The 27,836-nt window shown below is 41.8% G+C and overlaps 1 pseudogene; it reads right to left on the bottom strand.

Annotated features, from left to right (window-relative positions):
• Positions 1-233: 233 nt before the first annotated feature.
• LOC105467360 (HLA class II histocompatibility antigen, DR beta 3 chain-like) lies at positions 234-27,836 on the bottom strand (annotated as a pseudogene).

Below are 27,836 nucleotides of genomic sequence, written 5' to 3'. Positions count from 1 at the left end.
AGACAAACAGAGAGCCAAATCATGAGTGAACTCCCATTCACAATTTCTTCAAAGAGAATAAAATACCTAGGAATCCAATTGACAAGGGATGTGAAGGACCTCTTCAAGGAGAACTACCAACCACTGGATCCCTACTCATTAACCTTTCTCTTATCTCTGTAGGTCACAAGCTATTATGGCTAATATGTTTTGACATAGAAACCATGCACTGATGATTTCTGGATTATCAGGACATTGGAGGTCATTTGGGGAAAGAAAGGCTTTATCCAGGGCCACTGATATACTGAGAACTAACCTCAGCAAAGCCATAGTTCCTCCTCCAGAAAAGCCTCTGGAGAGAGGCAGCTACCAAAGGCTCCTCACCTTTCTGATTCCTGAAGTAAATGAACAGCCCGGCCTCAAGAAAGAGCAGGCCCAGCACAAAGCCCCCGACTCCACTCAGCATCTTGCTCTGTGCAGATTCAGACCGTGCTCCTGAGAGAGGAAGCCAGCGTTAGTGATGTTTATTCCAAACTGAACCTCTTTAATTGAGACTCTAAGATTCAGAGCTTTCAAAATGGAGAAGAAGGCTGCCCTGTAAGAACTAAAATAACTGGCCATTTCTGAGGGGAAAAATGGTTTTCAAATCACACTGAACAGTTACAAGGTCCAGGCATCAAACTCATTCAAATATTACAGCCTTGATGTAAGGCACGACTTCAAAATCTGATCAACAGAAAGCCTGAGTCTCAATGAGGTTAAGCAGTTTGTCTAGAGTGACAGAGCTAATAAAAGGCAGAGCTGAGATTGGACTCCCCTCATGTCTGGAAGGCCACTACAGTTCTCCTCTTCTGAGATCACAACAAACAACTCAGATCGACAGCACCAGAAACACAGTCTCAGACCCAGGGCAGGGCCTGGAGCCCGGGGAGACCAGGTGACCCTGACCTGTGCCATCATGGGGAGGTTCAAAAGAGGGACAACCTCTCCTGCCTGGCAGGCATGACTGCTTCTCCAGGAGGTACCAGTGTTTCTAGAAACTATTACAGGGCTACCCCCAGTGAACCATGCTGATGGAGATGAGAACATGGAGCAAATGAAAATAGGATGTGGGAGAGGAGAAACCTGACACTCAGGGATTAGCACAGTCCCCTTCTTGGTGGGTGAGAAACGTATGAAGTCAGAAAGCTGCTCACTCCATTGCACTGTGAGAGGGCTGGTCACGCTTGGGTGCTCCACTTGGCAGGTGTAAACCTCTCCACTCTGAGGAACTGTTTCCAGCATCACCAGGGTCTGGAAGGTCCAGTCTCCATTCTGGATCAGGCCTGTGGACACCACCCCAGCCTTCTCTTCCTGACCGTTCCGGAACCACCTGACTTCAATGCTGCCTGGATAGAAACCACTCACAGAGTGGACCAGGAGGTTGTGGTGCTGCAGGGACTGGGTTTTTGCAGGATACACAGTCACCTTAGCTTGGACTAGGAGAAAAAAAGGTAGAGAGAATGAATCAGGAAGTTAGAGTCTCCTTGTTTGACTGTTTATTTGCTTCTCTGTAAACCCAGATTCTGACCTTGACCAGGCCTCCAGCACAGCTAGCCATGTGGCCTTACAGCATCACCAGTCTGGAATTTAATCTTGATAGTGAGTACCCATTAGATTTGAGAGATGTTGTAAAAATTGTATTTGTTTCTTCATAGCTTGAAATTGGCATGCATTGTCAAAGTGTTTACAAATCTTTGAAAGTATAGCATGTAGTAATTAAAATTGATTTCTGAGCCAGGTTGCCTGGTTCAAATCCAAAGTCTGCCTTTTACTGGTTGATCCTGGAAGAGTGTTTTGATTCTTTTGTGTCTCATCTTTCCCACGTATAATGTAGGTTAATTATACTAATTTACCTCTTGGGGTTATATGAGGATTAATTTACATAAAATATATAAAACAATGACTGAAGATAGCCATCAATTTATGAGGTCAGAAGTTTCTCACTCCATTCCACTGTGAGAGGGCTCATCACACTTGGGTGTTCCACTTGGCACCTATTTATCATCCTCTTACACCTTGAGAGAAGAATATGTTTTAAAACAATGTAGATAGATAAAGGGACAGAGTAGGGTACATGAGGAAACCGAGTATGAATTTTTAGGAATACTACCGCCATGCACTCACACCTTAGAACACCACAGAAATGGTTCTGACCCGGGAACATGGGACAGACAGAAATGATTCACCAAATCTTTATATTCCTAGAAAATCCTGAGATTTAGGAATTAAGGAACGTCATTTTAGTTTTGAAAGTTCTTATATTTACATTTAGGTGATCAATGCATCTTCTGTGCCAAACAAGCAGAAATGATTCTCCAATTCTTTTTTTTTTTTTTTTTTTGAGATGGAGTCTTTCCTGTCGCCCAGGCTGGAATGCAGTGGCGCCATCTTGGCTCACTGCAACCTCCGCCTCCTGATTCAAGTGATTCTCCTGCTGCGGCCTCCGGAGTAGCTGGAACTACAGGCGCGTGCCACCATGCCTGGCTAATTTTTTGTATTTTTAGTAGAGATGGGGTTTCACCGTGTTAGACAGGATAGTCTCCATCTCCTGACCTCATCGTCCACCCTCCTCGGCCCCTCAAAGTGCTGGGATTACAGGCGTGAGCCACCACGCCCGGCTGATTCTCCAAATCTTTCTCTTAGAAAGGCATGAGTCCTAAAGCAGCGAGAAGGATTAAGGAAAGTCACTCTAATTTTGAAAGTTCTTATATTTACATTAGCTGATCAATGCATCTCTCGTGCAAAACAAACATAACTATTATCAGACCTATCATTGTAAAATGATTTTTTTTCCAGAAGGACGTTTGGATGGAGGCAGGGTCTGGGACTCATTACTTGGGGTGCTTATGCCCAGGAAAATCCCTGACACTAGCAGACTCTCAAAGATACAATTTTTTTGTGAGAAGAAAGGAGAAACCTGGAGACAACAATACCGCAACATGGTAGATTTAAGATAGATTGTAAATCATTAATAAAATTTTGCAATGTATTTTATTAAATAAAACGTTCAGGCCGGGTGCAGTGGCTCAAGCCTGTAATCCCAGCACTTTGGGAGGCCGAGGTCAGGAGTTTGGTCTGAGAACAGCCTGATCAACATGGTGAAACCCCGTCTCTACTAAAAATAGAAAAATTAGTCGAGCGTGGTAGTGCGTGTCTGTAATCCCAGCTACTCAGGAGGCAGAGGCAGGAGAATCGCTTGAACCTGGGAGGGTGGAGGTTGCAGTGAGCCGAGATCGCGCCACTGCACTCCAGCCTGGGCAACAGAGCAAGATTCTGTCTCAAAAAAACAAAAAACAAAACCCAAAAATAAACAAACAAACAAAAAACGTTCAAATCCTTAACATGGAAAAGAATTTTCAGAATCAACATACAAACCACAAACTGGAGCAAATGCTGAATAAAATATCAAGAAAGTGTTAATAATCTTACAGTACAAAGAATCCACAAAGTCACTGAGAAAAATACTAAGCCCTAGATATAAGAGACAATAGATAATTGTCCATTACCTACCAAATACAATAGGGAATTCTTAGAGCGGTAATTATAACCGGCACACAAATAGGTCAAAATTATTTAAAAGAATTACAAATCAAAAAATATAAATTAAAAATTAACCAGAAACATACATTTTCAGCTTTTGGAGAATGTCATAATAAAGGTCAACAAAAGAGAAAGTGAGGTAAGCTGTGTCACAACTATTATATATAAAAGAATAATACGTAACTACCAGAAAACTTTTAGCATTATAATAAAATAATAACAATGTGTTAAAACTTTAATTCAAGAAGTTTGTTTCACAATCATTTCAGCTATGTAAAAATATACACACTAAGAAAACAAATAAAAAAAGAAATTTAGACCTAAATAAGCTTCAGAATTGCCTCAGAGGTCTCCTCCATTCCCCTGGAAGTTAATGTAATGCTTTTGCAAACAAACACCATGCACTTTTATTTCAGAGATTACATGAAGAGTGTGTGCCAGGGACAGTCTGGAACTGGCCCGCTCACATTATCTCGAACCTTATATACCCCTCAGCTCTCCTCCCCTAAACCTTCACCCCAACCACATACACCTTACACTTCCCTTCCCTGCATCTCTAAGGATCCAGGACAATCAAGGTCTCCTCTCTGTCCAACCACCTGCTCCCACCTCCCATGTCACCTCCCCACAGAGGCCTCCAACGATAAGAAGAAGCCCACTCCTGCCTCCCCTCCCACAACAGCCACACAGACACAGACACATCCACACTCTACACACAGCTGTGCTCTCAGAACTGCTTGCTCGGGATTGAGAGGACTCTAAATGGTCGCAGATGGCGCTCTCTCTCTCTCTCTCTCTCTCTGTCTCTCTCTCTCTCTCTCTCTCTCTCTCACACACACACACACACACACACACACTCAGATTTCCAGCTCAATGGGACTTAGGCCCCCCCACCTGCCACTCTCACCTCATCGCTGCTCTGTGAAGCTCTCAAAAACCCCGTAATTGTATCTGCAGTAGGTGTCCACCTTGTCCGGCTTCTCCTCCAGGATGCCCTTCTGGCTGTTCCAGTTCTCCGCGACAGGCCGCCCCATTCCGTCACCGCCTGGAACTCCCCCAGGTTGCTGTGGAAGCGCAGGTTCTCCTCCCGTTTATGGATGTTTCTGTTCAGGTACTGCACCCGCTCAGTCCCATTGAAGATACGACACTTACACTTAACCTGCTCCAAGAAACGTGCTGTGGGGACACGAACCTTCCAGTCACAGGGATGGCCTCCGAGGAAGACACTGACACCGACGCCTCCATCCAGGGCTCCCTGGGTGGGGTGCGGGCGCTGGGAACCTTGATCCGCCCCACCTGCAACCCTGACCACGTACAGCCCAGGGGCTCATCCTCTGTCTTCCCGAGGTGTACAGGGGTTTGGGGGACCAGGCGGGAAAACTACCACTGTTTCCAAGGCTTTTGGAATCCACTGCCTGCCTCCAACCTGTTCTGGAGACCTCCAAGCAGGAGCTGGAGGAGGATCTGCCCAGCACTGCAGCCCGCGCCGCCTCCTCTTGGGAGCCTCCACCCCAAAGACACTCTCTGCTCCTTCTCTCATCCCACAGGCTTTACCCCTCCTTAAACAGCACCCACCGCCTTCACCCTGTGAACACTTCCTTAGTGAGGACCTTGTGCCTGGCCTGCGCTGCCTCTAGGAATCCAAACAAGGGAAAACAGACCTCTCCACTCTGCTGGGGGAGAATAAAGAGCAGTGAAAGCGATGGCCGAAAACCAAATACACAAGAGCTTAGACAGGAATGAGAAATGTCAGAAGTGGGGAGTTCTAGAACAGAGAATAATAGGATGATCTCAATTACATTAGGGTGCCAGAGAAGGACCCTCTGAAGAGTGACAGTTCAGATGGGACTTGACAGGTTAAGCCGGTGTGAGCCAGGGCGGCAGAGTGGAGCCTGTGTGTGTTTGGACAAAATGGGGGAGACACATTTCAGGTTTAGGAAATCCCATAGACAAAAGCTTGAATTGATGAACTTCTTCAAGAAACTAGAACAAAGTTCACTAAAGCAGAGAGGCTGAGGGGAAGGAGGGTAAAAGATGAGCCTGGAGAAATCACAAGAAGCCAGGTATTTAAAAGCCTCGTGGGTGGCGTTAGGATTTTGGATTTATACTAAAGACAATGGCAAAGTATCAAAGAGTTTTAAGGAGAATAAAACCATGATCCCTGTAAATGTTCACAAACCTTCCTTTGCATTTCTAAATCCACAAAGCTCAGAAATTCAGTTAAAAGAAATTTGTTCCCAAAACTCATTTGTCAAATCTTATCTGATAAGGGTAAGTGGTCAGAGGTGTCTCAGAGCTCTCATTGGTGACAAGTGCTTCTGTAGTTTCAATACATATAAACATACATACATATATGTGTGGAAATATACACATATGTAAAACACTTTGCATGTATGTTTGATGTTTTGTCTTTATGCTTTATTGAAGTGTGAAAATGACAAAATTCACTTAAAATAATCCTGTGGGTAAAAGTGAATGAATAGGAGCATTTTACATTGTGAATAATATCAAAAGTAGAATCACTGCAGATATCTGAGGCATGTTAGTGAAAAATAATTGCAGCAGCATCACTATTTGTGACTTACAAGGGCAAACTGTTGAAAGTTAATAGAGATAGTGATGACCAACAACTCATGAAAATGTTGAAAAATATCGCATAAGGCAAAAAATAAATATGAAGGTATTGATCTTGCATTGACTAAATTGCCACGGTCCCTGTTGGACTGAACCAAGGAGGATAAACAGGGGAATAAAGACAAAAGACAGAAGAGTATATTTGGAAGAAGGGGTCAGGGGGCACCTTGCTCTTAGTGAACAAGGACCCTGAGGTTTGAGCTCCCTTCATATTTACTGAAAAGAGATAGCGAGAAGAGGGTGTGTGCCAGTCTGCTGCTTGATCCAGAGCAGGCTTGCAAGACTGGATTCCTCGAACAATAGGCTCTAGATGTCCCAGCACATAACCTCAAGGAACCTGGCACCAGGGAGTGATTGCACTCAGCAAACCTTCTGGTGCCGGCACAGAAGCAAGTTTGTCCACATTCTGTATTCATGATAAACAGTTTGCCGTTTGACCATATAGCCTCTGGGGAATGCTGAGTTGGTCACGATTCTCCAGCCTCCAGCTCTCTACATTTCCCTCTTTCTGTTCATGTATTAATTGAAATAATGTAAGGCCAGGTTGGGCAGCTCTCATTTTCCGATTGGTGGTCCATCCAGTTTTACAGACTATGAACAGAAGACAGAGACAAAATAACATTATTCCCAGAATTACATGTGAGATGTTAAGGTAGTGTTTTAGGTAGGTCCAAGGATTGAGGCTCTCCAAGCCTTGCTGGAATTCAGTCCAGGCTTGTAAAGAAGGCTGAAATTCTTGAGTTTGCTTATTTAAGTCAAGAATTTTGTTTTGTAATTCACCAATATCAAAGGTGATGTCAGATGTGAAAGCTCCCTGCAAATGGACTTTCACAAGGTCCCATGGATACTCACTTTAGTTACATACCTAGTTGGTTACACAAATATGAGTGTGATTAAAATGACAATGCAATTGCTGCTGCAACTGTAAGCTTTGTACTTGTTCTCCTAACCATAGAACCGTGGATTTCAACATTACCACTTCAGTTTTTAACTCAGTGTTAATTTTATTCTGAAGTAGCCATGCCTGGTCGGTCATACGCTTCCAGTTCTCCATGTAATAAGCTGTTTGAATAGAACTGTGCAAAGCTACAGAGGACATCACAACAGAAGTTATTAGTGTGACCAAGGAAACAAGAGCAAAAATTATCATGCCTAAGGCTCAACGGGCACGATGAGTAAGCTGAGTTAGAAAATGTTTCACATAATGCAAAGCAGGTGTGGCAGTCCAAGGCTTGGACAGACTAACAGGAGTCCATAGTCAAGGGACATGACCCAAAATTATCAAGGTAGAGATATTATGTGTTTGCAAAGTGTTATGATTAATGCAGTGATATAACTGGCAAGATTTACAGGTGAAAACACAAACCGTACATTGAGTGGTGATATTCCCTACAAATGTAACATTAAAACTGTGTTGCTTACTATTGGTGTTATTGGATAATATCCCAACCCAGATGCTGCCATTCATAAATGGGAGTGCTGCCTTCCATAGCATCTCTTGGATTGGTCCTTTCCTCCCTAGATAATGCCACTGAGGAAGAGGTAGGCTAAAGCCTGCTCCATGCCAAGCAATCTGGGCAGCAGAATGGGATTGGAGCCTGGTGTGGTACAAAGATGAAGGATTATGAGCTTGCCACCAATGCCGGAGAAGTTTGGGCCATGATTTCTGATTATTAGCTTTTCCATCTAGTTGACCTTTAGGTCCCCAATCCACAATATCTCCAGTTAACATAGATTGTTTTTTAGCCAGCGGGCCAAGACACTGGGTCCACAGAGAGGGATAGGAACTATTGAAGGGAATCCATTCCATATGGTCAGCACAATTAGGGCGACTGGCCTGGGAATGGTCAGTTAGCACACCAGTTACATTAATAGAACCAAGACTTAACAAGTACATGATTTTTCCATAGTGACTCAACCAGGTTTGAGCTTGAGTTTGTAAGACAGCTATGGCTGAACGACGTCTTTGCGGTGATACAAAAAGGGGTCCTTCCAGTGGAGCGGTATAATTGATGACATTGTTCTGAGAGTCTAACTGTTCTATGTCAGGGGAAGTTAGGGGTCCTGGAGTCAACGCTCCCTGATCATGATAGATCTCAGGGGGAGTGTCACTCCAGGGTATAGGCCGTACTGCTGGGGGATTGGGAATATATGCCCAATATATTTTTGCCTCTGCACAAGGAAAACATACCACACAAGACATTATGGTTATTATAGCCAAGAACATGGAATCAGGGGTTTTTGCCTGTCCTGATGCTCCAGTAGTTTCTTAGCTTCCTGCATGGTTTTCCTGAGTTGCCCCCAGTTTATGGGGGTTGATGGTGTTGTGACTCTGATCAGCCTTCTCTCTGTCTTCGCACTCAGGCTCAGCTGGCTCATAGCTCGTGATGGAGGGACCGGGCCCATCGCTGGCCGCCCAGGGCTCCTCCAGTCTCCTGTTCTAGGGTCGCATGCACCTTTAAGGCACCCACACAGTTTGTCCATCTCCTGTAAAAACACAAGCATACCCTCATCCCCATGTCAGTAAATCCACCGGACTTTTCCATTGTGCTTTTTTTGGAGATTTCCATAACACTTTCGGAAAACCTCTCCTCTTTTTCTCTAACAGTGGCCAATGTCTTTCTGCTGCAGTCTTACCATCCATACCAGCAGTCAAAAAATTTCAAGTAAATAAGGCTACATGTAACTTTGATTGCGGTGGTAACTTATCTCCTACTCCTCCTTTTTGTCTTTCCAACATGCGTTGCAATGTTTGATGTGCCCGCTCTATAGTGTCTTGTCCTCTAGGATTATAAGGAATTCCTGTTTTATGGGTTGTAGCCCAAAGCTGTAGGAAATTTTGAAAAGTATGACTAATATAAGCAGGTCCATTGTCAGTTTTTAATTGTTTAGGTATCCCCATATGAGCAAAGGACGACAGACAATGTTGCCGCACATGACCAGCTGTCTCACCTGTTCGACATGTAGCATGCAGCATATGTGAATAAGTGTCTATAGGCACATGAAGCTTACCAAAGGCTGCTATGTGTGTAATATCCATTTGCCAAATTTCATTTGGAGCCAAGCCTCGTGGATTACATCCTTCTACAGGTGTGGCTCCAGAGACATGCTGGCAAGTAGGACAGACTTCTATTATAGACCTACCTTGGCTGTGAGACAAGCAAAACCTATGAGTAAGGGCAGAGGTGTTTCGATGTAGTAATACATGAGAGGGTTGAGCTTGCTGAAACCCAGAACCAATCAATGTATCTGCTCTATCATTACCTAGAGATTGTGCTCCAGAAAGTTGTGTGTGAGAGCGAATATGAGAAATACAAAAAGGAGCTGCACAACAGCGAATAGTTTGTTGAAGTCTTAGGAACAAATTAAGTAGTTCTGGTTCTAGAGTACTTTTAATTGTAGCAGTTTCTATGTGACTGACTACATGTACAACATAAGCTGAATCACAATGTTGACAGAATCTGAAGCTGTGAGCTGTAAAACCTGAATGACAGCAATCAACTCTGAGCATTGAGCTGAAACCCAGGAGGTCACTATTGTTTGAGTATGCTTGGGTCCAGAAATAGCTGCATGACCTTGGGAAGAGCCATCAGTAAAATAGGTTTGTCCACATGCAATAGGCTTGTGATAAGTAATCGCAGGAAGAATGAAAGAATAGACTTTATAAAATTTTGTCTGAGGGATAGTGAAAGCAAAGGTTTTTGTGGCTGTAGCCGAGAGGTATGTTGTTGCTGAAGCACCTGTTCTACAAGCTGTAACTCAGCTTCTGCCACTTTGGTCAATTGCCAAGGAGAATTCAATGAAGAATCTCCTTGTAGGGTTTGATAAAGATGTGTAAGTTGATAAGTGGCAATACCTAGCATCCGGCGCAGCCAATTAATATCCCCTAACAACTGTTGAAAATCATTTAAAGTCTGTGACCTGTCTTTATGGAGAACTACTGTTTGAGGCCATACACTGCTTTCAGTAACAATACTGTCTAAGTAATGGTATGGCGAAATTGTTTATACTTTTTCTGGAGCTATTTTGAGATTCCATTTAGTTAAAGCCTGCTTTGTTTCTCAGAATAACTGATGTAAGATTTGATCTGTAGGAGCAGCCAAAAGAATGTCATCCATAAAATGAATGATGTAAGCAGTAGGAAACATATTTCGAGGTTCCTTTAATGCCTCTCCTACAAAATGCTGACATAGCGTAGGACTGTTAAGCATGCCTTGGGGTGAAACTCTCCATTGATAGCAAGAAACAGGTTCTCTTTGATTAATAGAAGGCACAGAGAAGGCATATGGAGACTTATCTTTCTCATGTAATGGTATACTGAAGAAACAATCCTTAGGATCTATTGCTGCAAGAGGCCAGTCTCTAGGAATGATCACTGGAGTGGGCACACCTTGCTGTAACAGAACCATTGGTTTAATTTGTGCATTAACAGCTCTCCAATCATGCAGCAGTCGCCATCTTCCAGACTTTTTTGGAATAACAAACACTGGTGAATTCCAGGGGTTAACTGAATCCTCTATAGTCCTGTGTCCAATTGTTCTTATACTAGTTGCTAAAGTTGCATCAGCTTCTCCTGAGATAGGAGCCATTGATCCACCCGTACGGGCTTGTCACTGGCCATTCTAATGGTAAGGCAGAGAGTGGAGGAGAAATATCAATGACCCCCATCAAAAATCCTGACGTTCTGGCCCTTTTCTATCGGTTTTTCCAGTTATTGATATCAGGTTAGGTTTTCCTTGTAGGAATTTCCCTAAACCTTTCCCACTCTGATATCCCATGTCCTTCAACATTTTAAATCCTGGGTTATCAAACTTTTCATTTGTAAGTCTCACATTCCAAGTTGTAAATAAGTCTCGATCCCATACATTGATTGCTATATTTGCAACACAAGGTTGAAAAGGACATGACTGTCCATCTGGACCAAGACAAGGTAAAATCTCAGCACTCTGTTGAACACTTTTAGCTGTTCCTACTCCCAGTAGGGATGTGGAGGTTAGTCTGAGAGACCATACTGGGGGCCAGTCCTTAGTGGATATTACTGACACATCAGCTCCTGTATCCATAAGCCCATAAAATTTCTTTCCTTTAATTTGTACTACATAGGTGGGTCTATTAGAGGCTATGGGCTGGGATAGATAGATTTCTCATGTAATTGTGCTCCTAAACCCTTTATTTCCTCATTTCTCCTTTCGTGGAGAAGGGTGCAATTTGCAGGGAATAAGCAACATTTGAGCAATATATTCTCCCAGTTCAAAAACCCAAAGATCTTCTGACATTAAAACTACTTGAATTTCTGCTTCATAATCGGAGTCAGCTACTCCAGGGACTACAGTGATGCCTTGCAAATTAAGGGGGCTTTTGCCTAAAATTAGTCCCATGTATTCTGTTAGTAAAGGTCCCCAATGCCAGTAGGAGCTTTGGTAGGTTTGTCGCCACCGACGAATGTAGTTCTTTCTCTGGCAGGGAGATCGAATCCTGTCCTTCCTGGTGTTCCCGGGGTGAGGAACACCAGGAATCAATGTTTCTCCTGAGACCCATCCCTGAAGTGGGACTGTGGTCTGAACTGGAAATGCCCTCATTGTTTGAGGGGCTTGGGTCCAGGCCCCCTTCTAGTTTCCCGACAGGGGGGTGCTGTTTTGATGAAATTTTGAGCGGCACTGATTAGCCCAGTGATTTCCTTGGTTACAGCGGGGACAAAGTCCTGGTGCTTTTTTCCACTGGGTGAGGCACTGCATTGTAAGGTCCTTTCTGTCCTGAGATCTGGCAGCATTCCTTTTTAAAATATCCAGTTTTTCCATAATTATAACATTTTCCTATTTTAGGGTTTGACCCTTGGCTCCTTTTAGATTTGTCAACTGGTAAATTAGCCATTGCCTGAGCTAATATTGTAGAGTGATGAAACTCAGATCCCACATCTTGACAAGCTCTGAGAAAACTTCCCAAGTTTTTTGTACACCTCCCAGGTGCCAATGCACATTTACAATCTGCGTTTGCATTCTCAAAAGCTGGAGTTAAGGTTAGCATTTCTGCAGCAGTGGTGTGAGGAATCTGATGCTTCATTGCCTCTTGTAATCGTGCAAGAAATTGTGCATAAGGTTCCTGCAACCTTTGCAGGATGTGTAAAAAGGATTGTACTGGGTCTCCCTCTTCTGGAATTGTGGCCCAGGTGCATTTAGCAGCCTGAGTACATTGCTGGTGTTTGGGACTGTCGTTTGATGTTCCGGGTCTGAATAAGGGCCATTACTTAACAGCATGTCCTGTGTAATGTCTCTGTGTCCAGCCACACGATTCTGTCTAGCCTGGTCTGCACACATTCCTTGCCAATTTAAATTCCATGTCAGGTATGCACTAGGAGACAAACAAGAGTGAGCCAAATGCTTTACATCAAAGAGTAGAAGGCGCATAGCACTAAATACAGATTCTAGCAATCCTAAAGTGAATGGGCTTGGTACACCATTGTTTACCACACTCGTTTTAATTCCTTCAACAACTTAAACTCTAGTGGAGTGTGTTCATGAATAAGCTGCTACGGATTGTTTGGATCAGGCCTTACAGAAATAGGAAAAGTGCAAGGTCCTAAGGGCTCTCCAGCTATGGCAGCAGAGTGTACAATTCTCTGTGTTGGGGTCTCTATTTCTGCTACTGAAGGAAGCAGTACAGATGTTTCTGCTATTGGAGGAGGTGGTATAGGCCAATTTTTATCCTCCCTCTCCTGTTTTTTATTTTCAATTGGAGCTGTGGGTGGGACAACAGATTCTTTCAGATTTTTAGACTCAGAACATCACTCCTGCTGTCCAGCAAAATCAGAAGGAGATAATGGCAGAAGGACAGTACGGACTAAACTCCAAGTGGAGAAAACAGAAGGATCAACTTTGAGACATTTCTGTGGAGCCCATTTTAATCCTTCTACTCTGTCCCAATTTTCCATATCAAGAGTGCCTGTCTGTGGGAACTATGGGTTAAGCATAATAACCTCCTGCAGCATCTTAGTTAATGTCTAGATCTAACCTGAGCACCAGATTGTTTCAACAAAACTTTAAGCAACTGCACATAATGTTTTTCTTCAATAGACAAATTCTGCACTATGTTACCCTGATTGAGAAAACTTCCTGTTCCCAGTACTTCTTTAAAGCACTGCTCCCAGTACCTCTTTAGGGCACTGACCTTATATCTGCTGCCAGCAGACTCATCCCGGGGTCCCCATTTGTCTTGTCAATTTCAGTTCCTCTGCCCCAGCAGACCTTCTTTGTTCACATCCTCATGTCCCTGTGTTTGGAAACCTCTATGGCGTTGCCCTGTCGCTGTTTGAACGCCACTATGCTGTGGACCCTGTTGGACTGCACAAAGGAGGATGAATGAGGGAATAAAGACAAAAGACAGGAGACGATGTTTGGAAGAAGGGGTCGGGGGCACCTTGCTCTTAGTGAACAAGGAACCTGACCTTTCAGCTCCCTTCGTATTTATTGAAAAGAGATAGCGAGAAGGGGGTGGTTGTCGGTCTGCTGCTTGCTCCAGAGCAGCCTTGCAAGACTGCATTCCTTGAACAATAAGCTCTAGATGTCCCAGTAGATAACCTCAAGGAGCCCCACGCCATGGAGTGATTGCCCTCAGCAAACCTTCTGGTGACTGGCACAGAGGAGAGTTTGCCCCTATTCTGTATTCATGATAAACAGTTTGCTGTTTGATCATATAGCCTCAGTGGAATTCTGACTTGGTCGCAATTCTCCAGCCTCCGGCTCTCCACACTAAATGGATTCAATAAGAAAGTGGTTGAATGTATGCAACTGTCTAGTTTTTTTTATAATGAAACAAGCAAAAGTGAAGCATAAAGAAGTGAACTGGGTGCTGAGTGTATAAAAGATGTAAGTCTAGAATTTTCAGAAGGAGCACAGTGTGAACCAGTGCTCTCAGCCTCAGTACTATTGACATTTTGGACCAGATAATTCATTGTTGGTGATGGAGGCTGTTGTGAACATTGTAGGTTCTCTAGCAGTGTTCCTGGCTTCTACTCATTAAATATCAGAAGAAATCCCTGTTGTGATCACCAAAAATTCCTTCAAACATTGCCACACGTTCCCCAAGGGAGATGGGAGGGAGGGGAGGGGTGGTGAACTATCACTGGGCAAGAACCATGGGTGTGAATCATCTGAAAAAATCTGTGTTGAACAAGCCACTATTAGTTATGGAGCAACTGAGAATTACTTTGAAAAATATCTGTTGAAACTCTTGGTCCTACATAAAATGAAAGTGTTGTAGAATTCTGGTCCCAATACAGTGCTATGTTTCCAGAAAATGAACTTGTTGAGAACCAAGGTTTACTGATTTCCTTGCCTTACCAATCAATCACCAAATCATATCATTTATCTTTCATAGCATCTTGTTTCTTAATTTTTGTACCACTGGTCCACTAATTATCTGTAGTAGTGAATCACAACCATAGCTATTTTATTCCCATTAAATGCCCCAACTAACTCATGTCTTTCAGTCTCCTACTCCTAACAATACTGGCAGGCATCAAATTTCCAACCTTGGCCAGAGGTAGAACTCTCAGTTTTGTAGTCAAGTTGCCTCAGAAAGGGAGAAACCAAAAAAATGACATTCTTATACAGACAGTTTACAAAACATGAGCAGGTCCCCAGACTTTGAGTACGACCTTCACAAAGCTTTCTTTGCCCTTTAGAAATGATGCAGAGAGGTGTGCACCCTGGATCAGAAATGTCTGTCTTTTTATTCTTAAATTATCTAAGCACTTTCTTTACAGAGAGAAAGTTAACAAATAAACATATGTGAAGTCGCTCTCACTGTGGCTTGCATGATTAGCACTGTAATCCATGCTCATGTGTCCCAGTTAGGGTTGAAAGGTTTAGCAAATAAAACCAGAGGATGCCCACTTATATTTGGATTTCCAATAAATTACAGTGTGTATCTGAAATTCAGATATAACTAGGAATCTGTATTTTATTTGGCAACCCCAGGTCAACTTCCTAGTCAACCCTCAGAAGAAGGAGTGATTTAATACTTCCTTGTGTTCTTCAACACATGCCCACGATAGACATATAGAACTTTTAAAATGATAAATGCAAAATGAACAAAATTTCCTCCTATACATTGGAACTAGCAGCCCTTGCATTTGTGCTCCCACTTCAAGAAACAACCTAGTACATATGAATATCAGAAATTTTTTCAATAATTCAGACACAAACTGGTCACTACTCACTAATGATGAACAAACTCTCAATCTCTAGAATCAGAAAATCTGAATGGAAACATGACCTCTTCTACTTGGGTCAATTTTTACCAACCATAAGCCTTTTTGTAATTAGTCAAATGCATTTAATAATAGCATCATCCTCACAGGATTATTTTTAAGTGTACAATTAAATAATGACTCTTCTTAGCACAGACCACATAATAAACAGTCAAATATATTTCCATTTTAATTTTTATGATCCCTTTAACTGAAGCTTACATTATTTTTCCTATTCCTTGATTCTAAAGCAATTAGTATCTTCATCATGATTTTGCAATTGTTTTCTGTTATTCTATTAGTTTCATAAAGAATTGTCATTGTGAAAACATAGGGCAGAAACACTGGTTTATGTCTAATAAAGCAGTATACCTAAACCTCACACAAAAGGCATCTACTGACATAGGAGAAAGTGACTTTCTACATGCTCAGATTTAAACTGCAATCTCATTTCCAGCACTACATTTGGGATATTGGGTTTTACTTGTATCTTCTCAATTTTAGATTCCAGAGATGTATATGTTTTTAAACACCACAGATACAACAGGATCCTTATTGAAATCGCATACTGAAAATCATAGGCCTGGTACACAGTCACTGCAAAATGTTACATGGCATATATTGATGGAGACCAGATTCATTTCAATCATCACTCCATTCTCATGACTTAGAGTAATAACTGGTATATTCTACCTCACAAATAAATATGGTCTGTATGAAATATTGGCCGTGTGACATTTTGCATGAGCAGTCACCACTGCACACAGGGACTCTCTCGTATTTCCTTGCCAGTAATGACTGAGCATCTCTGGTTCACAGGTCCTCCTTCTTCTCTTCAGCCTCTTTAGCCCTTTCCTTTAGATCCAGCTGGCTCCCGGAACCCACAGCACAGTTCTTCCCTGAAGCTCTCTACTCGAAACAGTCAACCTTAACCTCATCCTCACTTCTTCTACTTGCTCTTCAAATGGTCCAATTCATTTTCCATCCTGGATACTCCATTGACTGTAAGTATCAACTCCAGTAAACCCAGCACTTTCTCCTCTCTCACATTCTCACTTCACCCACTTAGTGATACTCATTGGCTTCTCCCCTCTTCTTGAAAAAAATCCATTTTCCTTGACTTACATGCATTATGTTCTCTTGGTTTTTCTCCAACATCCCTGGGGCTCCCCCTCAGTCCCCTTTGCTGGCCTGTGCCGCCTTCTTTTTTCTACACACATGCTATTACCCTATGTAATCTCTTCCACTCCCTGGAATTTAACACAGTTCACGTATTGATGCCGTCAGCATAAATACCTCCAGCCCTGGACTCACCATGAGTCTCTTAAATTCCATTGACCTTCTGATTGTTCCACATAGATGTCAATAAATCATTTCCAACCACCCACTTCAAATAATTTCCTCCCACAATTTTCCCTGTCTCAATAAACACCACCACCATCCACTTATTTGTCAAGACAAAATCCTTAGGAATAAGCTTGATTGTTCTATCCCCTTAACAGTAATCCATTAACAAGCTGAGCAAAACGCATGCTGGGTCTGTCCACTTCATCTTTTTCACTGTCTTTATTACTAATGCACACCAGGAAGCCATGAGCCTGTTTTCCCTGAGGATTCCCTGCTGTGCTCCTAAATAGGCTTCCCGACCACCTGTGAACCCCAGCAATCCAATCCCCCACAGAGTAGCTAGAATTAGTTTTGAAAATTGAATACAAATTGACTCTCCTTGTAACCATCCAGTAGCTTCCCATATCTGTTTAAATAAAATTAAAATTTCTTACTATGAACATCAGGGCCTAATATGATGAGGCTCCTGGCTTCCTCTCTGCAACCTACCTCATCTTCTGCCTCTCCATTTCCTTGCTTCCTGTATGTCAGCCCCTCTAGCCTTCTTTCTGTCCCTGCACATAAATTCTGACACCAGGGTTTTCCCCTCATTGTGTCTCCCTGGAACATTCGACCCTTAGATCTTCACATGACTGCCTACTTATTTTGTTGTCTCAGCTGAATGTCACTTTCTCAGGTAGAGCTGCCTAAGCATATGAACCAAAGCTGGGTGAATCCAACTCTCTCTTTCCACAAACCTGATGTCTTCTGTGCATGATGACTCTCTGAAATTTTCTTCATTGTTAAATGATTATTGTATTATTGTCTATCTCCTCTATGATTGTGTAACTTCCATGTGTAGGGACCAACTCACTGTATCTTACTCAAGTAGAATGATTTGAACCGGAAGGGAGTCCAGAATACAGCAGCTGCTGATAAAAATAACTGTGGTTTATGTGAATAAACTCGAGTTCTGGAAGCTGATCACTGTGTCGATCCTGGAAAGCAAGAAGGGGCTCGAGCTCCAGCACTTTTTCATTTTGAGGTGACACTAGACCCCTTCTCTTCCCTGTGAGAAATACAGGCAGACTTCTTCTTTCTCCTCCTTCTAGTTAGAAGAAGAATTCACACATAAGGAAACAGTAATTTTTTCTTTTTTTCTTTTTTTTTTTTTTTTGGGACAGAGTCTAGCTTTGTTGCCAGGCTGGAGTGCAGTGGCATGATCTGGGCTCACTGCGACTTCCGCCTCTGGGATTCAAGCAATTCTCTTGCCTCAGCCTCCCGAGTAGCTGGGATTACAGGCACCCGCCACCACGCCCAGCTAGTTTTTGTATTTTTAGTAAATATGGGTTTCACCATGTTGGCCAGGATGGTCTCGATCTCCTGGCCTCGTGATCCGCCCACCTCGGCCTCTGAAAGTGCTGGGATTACAGGCATGAGCTACTGCACCCGGCCAAGGAAACAGTAATTTTAAGAAAAAAGAAATTTTTTTTGTTAAGATTCAACTCTTTCTGGCTGGGCGTGGTGGCTCACATCTGTAATCCTAGCATGTTGGGAGGCAGGAGGATCACTTGAGCCCAGGAGTTTAAGACCAACCTGGGCAATATGGCAAAATGCAGTCTCTATCAAAATTACAATAATTAGTTGGGTGTGGTTGCCTGCCTGTAGTCCCAGCTACTCTGGGTGCTGAGGAGGGAGGATCACTTGAGCTTCGGCGGCAGAGGTTGCAGTGAGCCTCTATCACATCACTGCACTACAGCCTGGGTGACAGAGCCAGGCCCTGTCTCAAAAAAAGAAGAAATTATCTCTTGTGATAAACCTCATAGTGCTCTGGGTCTTTGTAAGCTTTAAGGATTTCAGGAAATAATGACAACATAGCTGGGGAAAAATAGAGAGAAACTGGAGGAAGAGGTAAGCAGACATGGCTGAGTGCATGATGGGGGAACCTATAAAATTTAGGACAAGACCCGAGTAAGACAATGTATTTCCAAGACTTGCTCATTGACTTTCAGCCCTATGAGGTGTGAACAATGTCCACATTGTCTCGATAACTCCACTCAGAGCATATAGTTTGAACCTTAGCAAATTTTTGATATTTGACTATTTTTTACTTACAAAACAGAATTTCATATAATTTATCCTACATTCATTGAATCTCTTCTTGTGGAGTCTAGTTAGAGGCACGTAGGAGATGTAGGAGAAGCCAGTATAGAAAGGTTAAGAAAGATTCATAATAAACACTAACCTGGGCCAGGTTTTCAGAGGATACCTTAAGTTCTTCAGGCACCAAAGAACACTCCATAGATATTCTTTGTCTGTAGGGTGACGCCAAGTACTAAAGATCTCAGCTTCAGCTCCAGGGATTTTTCTCCATAAGAAAGAAAGAGCACTAAGTATGACTTTTGTCAGAGAACCTACATACACTACAGGGATACAGGGTTTATAAACATTGGAGTTCAGAAAGAAAAGAAAGGAGATAATGGGGAGGCCACTGGATCCATCCTCACATACGAGGAAGAGGGGCCAACACCACAGTTCCAGTGGAGGACGTAACCCAGGATCATCTAGGAGAGACACTTTGAATTCCATTGACTCCCACAGAATTTTCAGAAAAAACCTTCTTTTGTCTGACATAAGTCAACATAATAAAGGGAAGTACTGTATGGGGAATTTATTTTAGCATCCTTATTTCTAAATCCTCTAAAGACCCTGAGGACATGTGATGCAAAGGTTTTATTGGTGGAGATTTGAGAAGAAATGGCCTGTACAAAGGCCCCTTACACAGTCTCATGGAGAGGGCAAGTAGACAAGCTCCTTTTGTGGAGGAAATAATTTGGGATCCGTGTAATACAGATGGGCAATTCCTGTTGAAAACATCACAAATACTTAAGGGACATAGCCTGGGCACAGTGACAAATTTAGCTCCCTACTTTACCCACCTTATAGTAGCTCAGCACCCACAATGTGCACTTAGGTCGGGTGTCCCCAGCCAAAGCCAGGCGAGGGCTCAGCACCATCAGTGTCATTGTCAGCGCTGCCATGCAGGAGCCTCCAGGGAGCCTCAGACACACCGTGCTGGAGAACAGGACAGGACCAGGGGCCAGGGTGGATGACAAGTCTCACATTCACGGGGAACTATGACCTCCCTCTACTCACATCCCAAACACAGGGAGTAAGTTACTAATTTCTTTGCTCCTGACTTGGGTGATCTTGTGTTGGAGAACCAATCAGCATCTGAGTTCAGTATCATCATCAGTTGTTGCTCAGAGATGCTGTAGGAAGGTCCTCTTCTGAAACAATTTCCTTCTTTAAATGATTGTTTTAATTTAGTACTTGGAAGGTTTGACCCAGTTGCATGTAAAACACTTTAATTGGGTCTTTATTGTGAGCCAGCTCTGTGCTGGTCAGTGATGTGTTCACAGGTCGGAGCCTTGTAAGAGCATTCATTTCCCACTTGACAATAGAAGTGTTTGCAGCAGTGACGGTGTTTAGGAGTAAATGAGATGGAGGGAACATGGCTGAAAATCAGGACACCTTTCATCTGGTCCTCACTGCACCATATCTTAATGTCGTAGAGTTGGGAAAATTACTTCATGTCTCACCATTGATGTGAAGGCACTGCGATCTTTCAGGTCTTTCAATACTGGAAAATGTTGTGTTTCTGTGGACACCTCAAGTAGCAACAGCCCCTGGGTACCTGATGATATGACAGAATGACAGCTGTTGACTGGAGAATGTAATCTGTTTCCTATTCCCAGGTAAGGATGTCTTTAATGAGTTAAAGGAAATGGAAAGTTTGTTAATAATTTAATTTGAGTAAAAAGGTTTTTTTTCAAGTGTGTCTCCTGATGGTGACCCCAAGTTTAGTGGCACCTCCAGAACACACACATACAAGGGGTTTGCAGGGGCCACCTATGTGCAATGGAGGGTCTGAAGGTGCCTTTGTATAGCACTTACCCTAACAATGTGATAAGATCAACTGTGCAATCAGAGTATTCAGGGGGCTGAGAGATCGATCGAAGACTCTGAAAGTCAGTTGTTGACAAAGCAATTGTGTTTTAAAATAATTAATATTTTATATGAAGAGTGTTCAATCTCTCATTCCTGATTCCCATTACAATTTCCTCATTTGATTGAGGCTATGGCCCTTTACTATTACGCTTCTTTTGTTTTATCATAAGGGAAGACATAAGAAGACTTTGCTAACTAATATGTTACAGAATGTTCAGGAAAGAGAACCCTAGGGAAAATCTATGAATTATATCAGTTGATGTAATCTTGTAATTTTAAACATATAATTCTACATTTAGATAATTATTATGCTTTATATTAATATAAATATGACATCTAAGATTCAGAATGGACTTCAAAGTACAACTATACATATGAAGCTCTGCATTAAACCACACTGTGCCACAGTTCTGATAGGCACTCCTTCCTTATGTGCCTTAGTGTTTCCAGAAGCAGGATTCTCAACGTGCTGCAGTAAAAATGAGCATTTTACTTTGTACTCAGAATTGTACTAAAAGCTTTCTCTACTTCATATTTTTATTTAATTCTCACATCAGCTCAGTAAAATAAACACCCTTTTCATGCTTCCAGGTGGAGAGACTAAAATGATGGAGATAAAACAACTTTTGCAAAGATACACTAGTAAATGATATACTATAGAGTGAACCAAATTATACACCCCTCAGACTCAGCCACTAGATCATACTCCTTTAGAAAGAAGGAGAGAAGAAAGAGAAGAAGAAGAAAAAGAAACAAATTGTGCAAAAAAGAAACTAATTGTGATGGTAGTAATCTAGGAAAGCCGGCTAAGGTTCACATTAGTCTTTCAGGATAAAAGGGTGGTGATGCTGGCAGTGGTGAGCTGTCCAGAGTGGCCGGCTGCAGAGGGAAGTTGCAAGCGGTGGCAGCAGGAGCCACTGCGGGAGCAGCGACTGTGGTGGGACCCTTGTGCCCCATGTCCCCTGTGCCTTGGGTCACTGAGGCAGCTGACTGCACTGCGGGGACCCTTGAGCAGCTGGCAGGACCGCCCCCAGGCCCAGAGCCTTCACCACTCCTGCGTTCCTGTGTTGTGGGGAGGGCACGGGGCTAGGGCCACCCTTCAGTGGCCTGGGGTGGGACGTGGGAGTGGCCTCACTTTGAGGACCCGGCCAGCGACAAGGCCACTGTCCCACCCTGCCAAGGGCGCCCAGTTCCTATGCCTCAGGAGGAGGCTCTGCCTGAGGCCGCCCAGGGTTTTGTCCCCGCGGGTCACCACCGAGCCTGATGCTCCTGACAGCCAGGCCCGGGCTGTGATCTGTTCCCCAAGGTGCCTCCCCCGCCGTCCAGGCGAGAGGGAGCCCCGGGCACCCTGAGTGCTAGGAGAATAACTTGCAGAAACATCACCCTTGCCCCACATGCCGGCCTGGGCCCAGTGAGGGGAGCTGCCCACCCCAGGCTGCCAGAAGGTGTGACAGGCGCTACCTGCAGGCTCCACGGAATGGGTTGGAAGTCCCGCCCTCCCGGCCCTCCCCGCAGGCAGGAGGATCCAGGCCTTTCTACGCTCCACGCCCTCAAGGCTGAGCAGGCCCCCCTGTCCATGCAGGTTTGGGGGTGTCTGCTCCCACTTTCTGGCCTCTCCCTTGGCCTTACCGGGTCCTGTGTACCCACTCTGACCTCAGAGTGGAGTTGGGGGAAAGCTCCAGTGCTGTCACAGACTGGACTGGCTGGGTGTGTGCACGCTCAGGGCAGTGTTGACACACCAGCCTTTTGCCACCTCAGTCACAGGGAAGCCAAGGGGAGATGGGCATGTAGTATTTGCAGAAAGTTTCTTATAGGGAACATGGCGATGGGTCATTATTTTTCAGTCTGACATTTGTCTTTCTACACCCTTTACATGTAATGCAATTATTAATATATGAGCTGTTATGATGCCGTCTGCTTTCTGTTTTCTTTTTTGTTTCCTTTGGTTTTTTCTTCTCTGGTTTCTTTTCCTATTTTCCAATGTGTTCCTTAAGCAAGTTTTAGAATTCCAGTTTTAAATCAATCATTTTTTGGTGGATCTCATTGTAGAGTTTCTGTGATTTATCTACCTATTATCATAACTTCTCATAGTCTACTGGTGCTGACATTTTACCAATTTGACTAAAGTGTAGAAACTTTCCCTCCTTTATGTCCCTTTCCACTTCCGCATGTGTAATGTAAATTTTTTGTTTTCTCTACTTGCATCAAAAACTACATCTGTCAATGTTGTAATTTTTGCCTCAACCATCAAATTAATTTACAAAACTGAAGTCTGTTGTATCTAACCATGCTTTCACTCATTTATTGTTTGCTTTTTTCCCGATTGTCCAAGATTTCTTCCATTATCATTTCTATTCCAGTTCAAGCACTTCCTTTAGCCCTTGTTTTAATGTAAGTTTGCTAGCATGAAAATCTCTTGATTCTCCTTCCTCTAAGTATGTCATGGCCAGGCGTGGTGGCTCACTTTGGAAGGCCAAGGCAGGCGGATCCCATGAGCTCAGGGATTTGAGACCAGCCTGGGCAACATGGCAAAACTCTGTCTCTGCCAAAAATACAAAAATTAGCCAGGCGTGGTGGTGTGTGTCTGTAATCCCAGCTACTCAGGAGGCTGAGGTGTGAGGATCACATGAGCCTGGGAGGCAGAGGCTGCAGTGAGCTGTGGTCGCACCACTGCCCTCCAGCCTGGGTGACAGAGCAAGACTCCATCTAAAAAAAAAAAAAAAAAAAAAAAGAATGCCATGATAGAACACTTTATAATAATATTTTTACTGGATATACATTCTAGGTTAACATTCTTTTCAGACAATAAAAATATCTTGTGCCACTCCTGTCTGGTCTGCATAATTTCTAATGAGCCATCCACTGTCATTTAATTTATTTTCTCCTGTGCATGAGATGTCATTTCTCTCTTGTTGCTTTCGAGATTTTTTTTTTGGTCTAAATTTCTTTGGATTTATCTTATTTGGATTTGCACAGATTCTTGAATTTTTACATTTAAGTCTTTGTCCAAATTTGGAAAATAGTCAATCTTCCTTCGGACACTCTTTGGGCATCACCCTTTGTCATCTCCCTCTAAGACTCCAGTGACACAAATTTCATACCTTTTGTTATAGTGCTACAGATTTATCAGCATGAAATAATACTAAATATTATGAACAACTTTAGAAAAATAAATATGCATGTAATAAATAAAATATTCAAATATATAATGTACTATGTATGTAATGAATAAATTATTCAGAATGGAAAATGTACTGAAGCTGACAAAGAACATAAAATAGGAAGAGTTCCACATCTCATAGAGAAAGCAAGTCCATTCTATGAAGCTTTCCCAAGATAAAACCCCAGGTTCATCTAGATTCAGTAACTATTTTAAAATATTTAAGGAACAAACAACACTAACTTTATACAAACTTCAAACATATTTGAAAAAAGGAAAAGCACTTGTAGTTATGTTTGATGAGATCTGTGTAAACTTTACTTCAAGGAATAAAGGGGACTCTACAACAAATAGAAATTAAGAGACCAGTAACTCTTATGAGCCAAGTTCTTAAGAAAATATTAGCCAAGTGAATTCAGTGATATAAAAGATGGCTACTACCTCATGACCAAGTGGAGTTTATTCCAGAAATGCAAGGTCGTGTGAGCATTTGAGAATCCATTAGTGTGAACTACATGAACTGAAAAAAGGAGAACACACATGCAACCACCTGGATAGAGTCGTGAAATGTGATTTGACAGAATCCAGCACTTGGCCTTAATTTTTAAAAAACCTGCTTTCATACTTGTATTAAAAATATATTTCTTAAATCTGGGAAATGATAGCTACCCAGTTGCGCACATTAGTCTCATCAGTGACATAGTTAAAGCTGTCTCCTTCACGTCTGGAGTACTAGAGGAGTTAGGCAATGATAATGGCAAGAAAAATACATCAAAGAGATAATAATTGCATCCATGTAAAATGGTCATTATTTACTCTTGACATAATCAGGTACTTAGAAAAGAAAAACAATAGACAAGTTCACAGATTTAATAAGTAAATTTAAATAATATTGCTGATTACAAAGTCAGTATACATTAAACCACTCACATTATTGATAGAGTCTGGATGTTTGTCCCCTCCAAATCTTATGTTAAAATGTAACCTCCATTGTTGGAGGTGAGGCCTAGTGAGAGGTATTTTGGACGGGAGGCAGATCCTTCATCAATGGCTTGGTGCCATCCTAGCTGTAATTCGTGAGTTGTCCCTCAGTTCACACAAGGTCTGCTTGTTTAAAGGAGTCGGACTCTTCCCTACTTTCTCTGTGCTCCTGCTCTCACCATGTGACACCCGGGCTCCCCTTTCCTTCCCCCATGATTATTAGCTTCCTGAGGCCCTCACCAGAAGCAATTGCCAGCACCAAGCCTCCTACACAGCCTGCAGAACCCTGAGTCAGTTAAACCTCTTTTCTTTATGAATTAGCCAGCCTCAGGTGTTTCTTTCTGGCAATGTAAGAATGGACTAACATAATTATGCTCTATCATAAACAAATAGAAAACAAAACCAAGAAAATAATGTTATCGATTTCCTCACCTCTTTGCTTTATTCCTCTACTTTTTTCAACTTAAATTTGCTTTTTTATTAAGTTGAAAGTTTACACCTTTGATTTTTACATATTTATCCTTTTAAAATACAGGCATTTAAAACTAAATATTTTTCTCTAAGGACTGCCTTGGTTACATCACGAAAGTTTTTAAAATTCATTTCAGTATTATTTTATTTAAAATTATTTTCTGATTTCCTCTTTGACAAGCCACAGATTATTTAGAAATGTATTATTTTAATTCCAAAAATTTGGGCAGTTTTCTCAATCTTACTAATTTGTAATTTGGTAAGATTGTGTTTAGAGAATATAGTCTGTATGATTTTATTCTTGTTAAAGTACTTGATACTAGTTTTATAGTCATAGTATTTGTTCTAGTTCATGGATTATCTTTGTGCAATGTAAATAAATAAATATTCTGTAGTTATCCGATGTTGTCAATTTATGTCAATTACAAATGACAGCTAAGTCAAGATGGTTGAAAGCATCGTTCCTATCTTGATTTCCTTCCTGATCTTTGTTTGCACGAAGCTACAGAGATGTTTGTTGTCTTCTATCTACCTCCCCAGTTCCCACACCACCAGCATGAAGTCAGAAAAAGTTCTGGAAGGAGACTCAGCTGGCAGGGTAAAGTAGATATATGTTATTCAGGGGGCCTCTATAGATTGTAATGCATCACACAAGCCCACAGGGCTATTTACAACTCAGCTGATTTGTCCTCACTCCCTCACAATCTCCCTTTCCCAGCCAGGCTCAATCTTCCACTCATGTTAAGATTTAGTAGATGAGCAAAGAATAAGAGTGGACACTAGTCCCTGCTCACCTAAGTGGAATTCGTTCATCTCTGGAATTTGGAATTTTAATACTTTTTGATGCATGGCTGGTTAAAATTTTAAAAGTAAGATTATTTTCCAGTTTATCCATTTAGTTTAGTCTATGTATCTTTTTGCTCTTACAGTAACAGTGACAATTCTTGTAATTTTCCACCTCCTAACTGGCATTATGGGTTATGATTTTTTTTCCACTCCATGTTGATAGTCCTACATAATTTACTTAAAGGCCTGAATTTACTTGAAGTCCTTTCTATGGGTATTCCACAGTTTATCTTTCTTCTATTTAAATGTAGAGAATGTTTCTTTTCTCTCCTGTTACATTTTTTATATGTCTTCATGGACATATGAAGAAAAATTTACCGAGACTGTAACAACCTAGAGTGGAAATACTGTATTATCCAAACTACTCACAGGGTTACACCAGTCTATGTTCACAGTGCCCCACACAGCACCAAATGTCATCCTGCAGTGTGCTGTCACTTCACATACTGCATAGATTTTAGGATGTACAAAATCAAGACAAAGTAATCAGTTTTTTCTTTTTGAATTTGGAAATGTTTTTGTTATTCCAAATCGTGGCTCAGCAAAAGACCAATTTTATGTCTTCTTGGGCTCATGTCGGATTGTTCTTTAAGACAGATGTTTAGAATGGGATTTTTGCTGTTTTCATTAGCATGTAACAATTGTATTTTCAGTTTTAATAGATATTACTACACTGCCATAACTCAAAATCCTAATAATATGAGAGAGCCTATTCCCTTAGAATCTTCTAAATCCCTGATTTTAAAACAAACTATTGTACTTGCCAATTTTGGAGTGGGAGAAATAGTTTATTACATTGCTGTTTGAATTTGGATTTTTCTGTTCGTTGGTGAGTTTGAGAAAATATTTATATTTATCAACTCTGAGAATATTCTCTTCTATAGTGAGTCTATATCCTTTGCCCAATTATTTATCGCATTTCCAAGAATTTATTTATTGATTAGTTAACAATTTTTCATAAGGAAGTTACCATTGTCTGCCTTATGTGATCAAAATTTTTCCTCTGCGTCATATACTTCTTTTAATTTTGTTATTTTCTTCATGCAAAGAAACCAGTAATTTTCTTCAAATATTTTTTCGTTTGTGTCTTCTGGATTTTGTCTTGCCTACGAAGCCTTACTTTTTAAAAAAGAATTATTTTAACAGGTTTACTAAAGCATAATTTCCATACTACAAAATTTGCTCATTGTATATGTAAAATGTAATGATTTGAGTAAATTAATCGATTTGTGCAATTATCACAACAATCCAGTTTTAGAACATTTCTGTCATGTCCAAAATTTCCCTATTTATAGTAAGGTTCCACACTCAATGATCTGCTTTTTGTGTTTATAAAATTTACCTTTTCTAGATATTTCAAGTAAATGAAATCATACAACATGTAATCTTTATGTCCAATTTCCTTCACTTAGTTAACATTATTGAAGTTCACAAGTTTTGCAGTATGTATCATCATTTTGTTTGTTTTCATTTCTTCTTGTCTTTTTTCATTTGTGTAAATTTAAGTATATAAGGCACAAGTGTAACTTTGTTACCTGCATCAATTGCATAGTGGTGAAGTCGGTGTTCCACAGTATCCATCACTCCAATCACACGCAT

The sequence above is a fragment of the Macaca nemestrina genome, chromosome 5, assembly GCF_043159975.1.
Source record: "Macaca nemestrina isolate mMacNem1 chromosome 5, mMacNem.hap1, whole genome shotgun sequence".
Taxonomy (NCBI): Eukaryota; Metazoa; Chordata; class Mammalia; order Primates; family Cercopithecidae; genus Macaca; species Macaca nemestrina.
The sequence above is the reverse complement of the archived record's forward strand: the minus strand, read 5'-3'. Positions and strand labels throughout refer to the sequence as shown.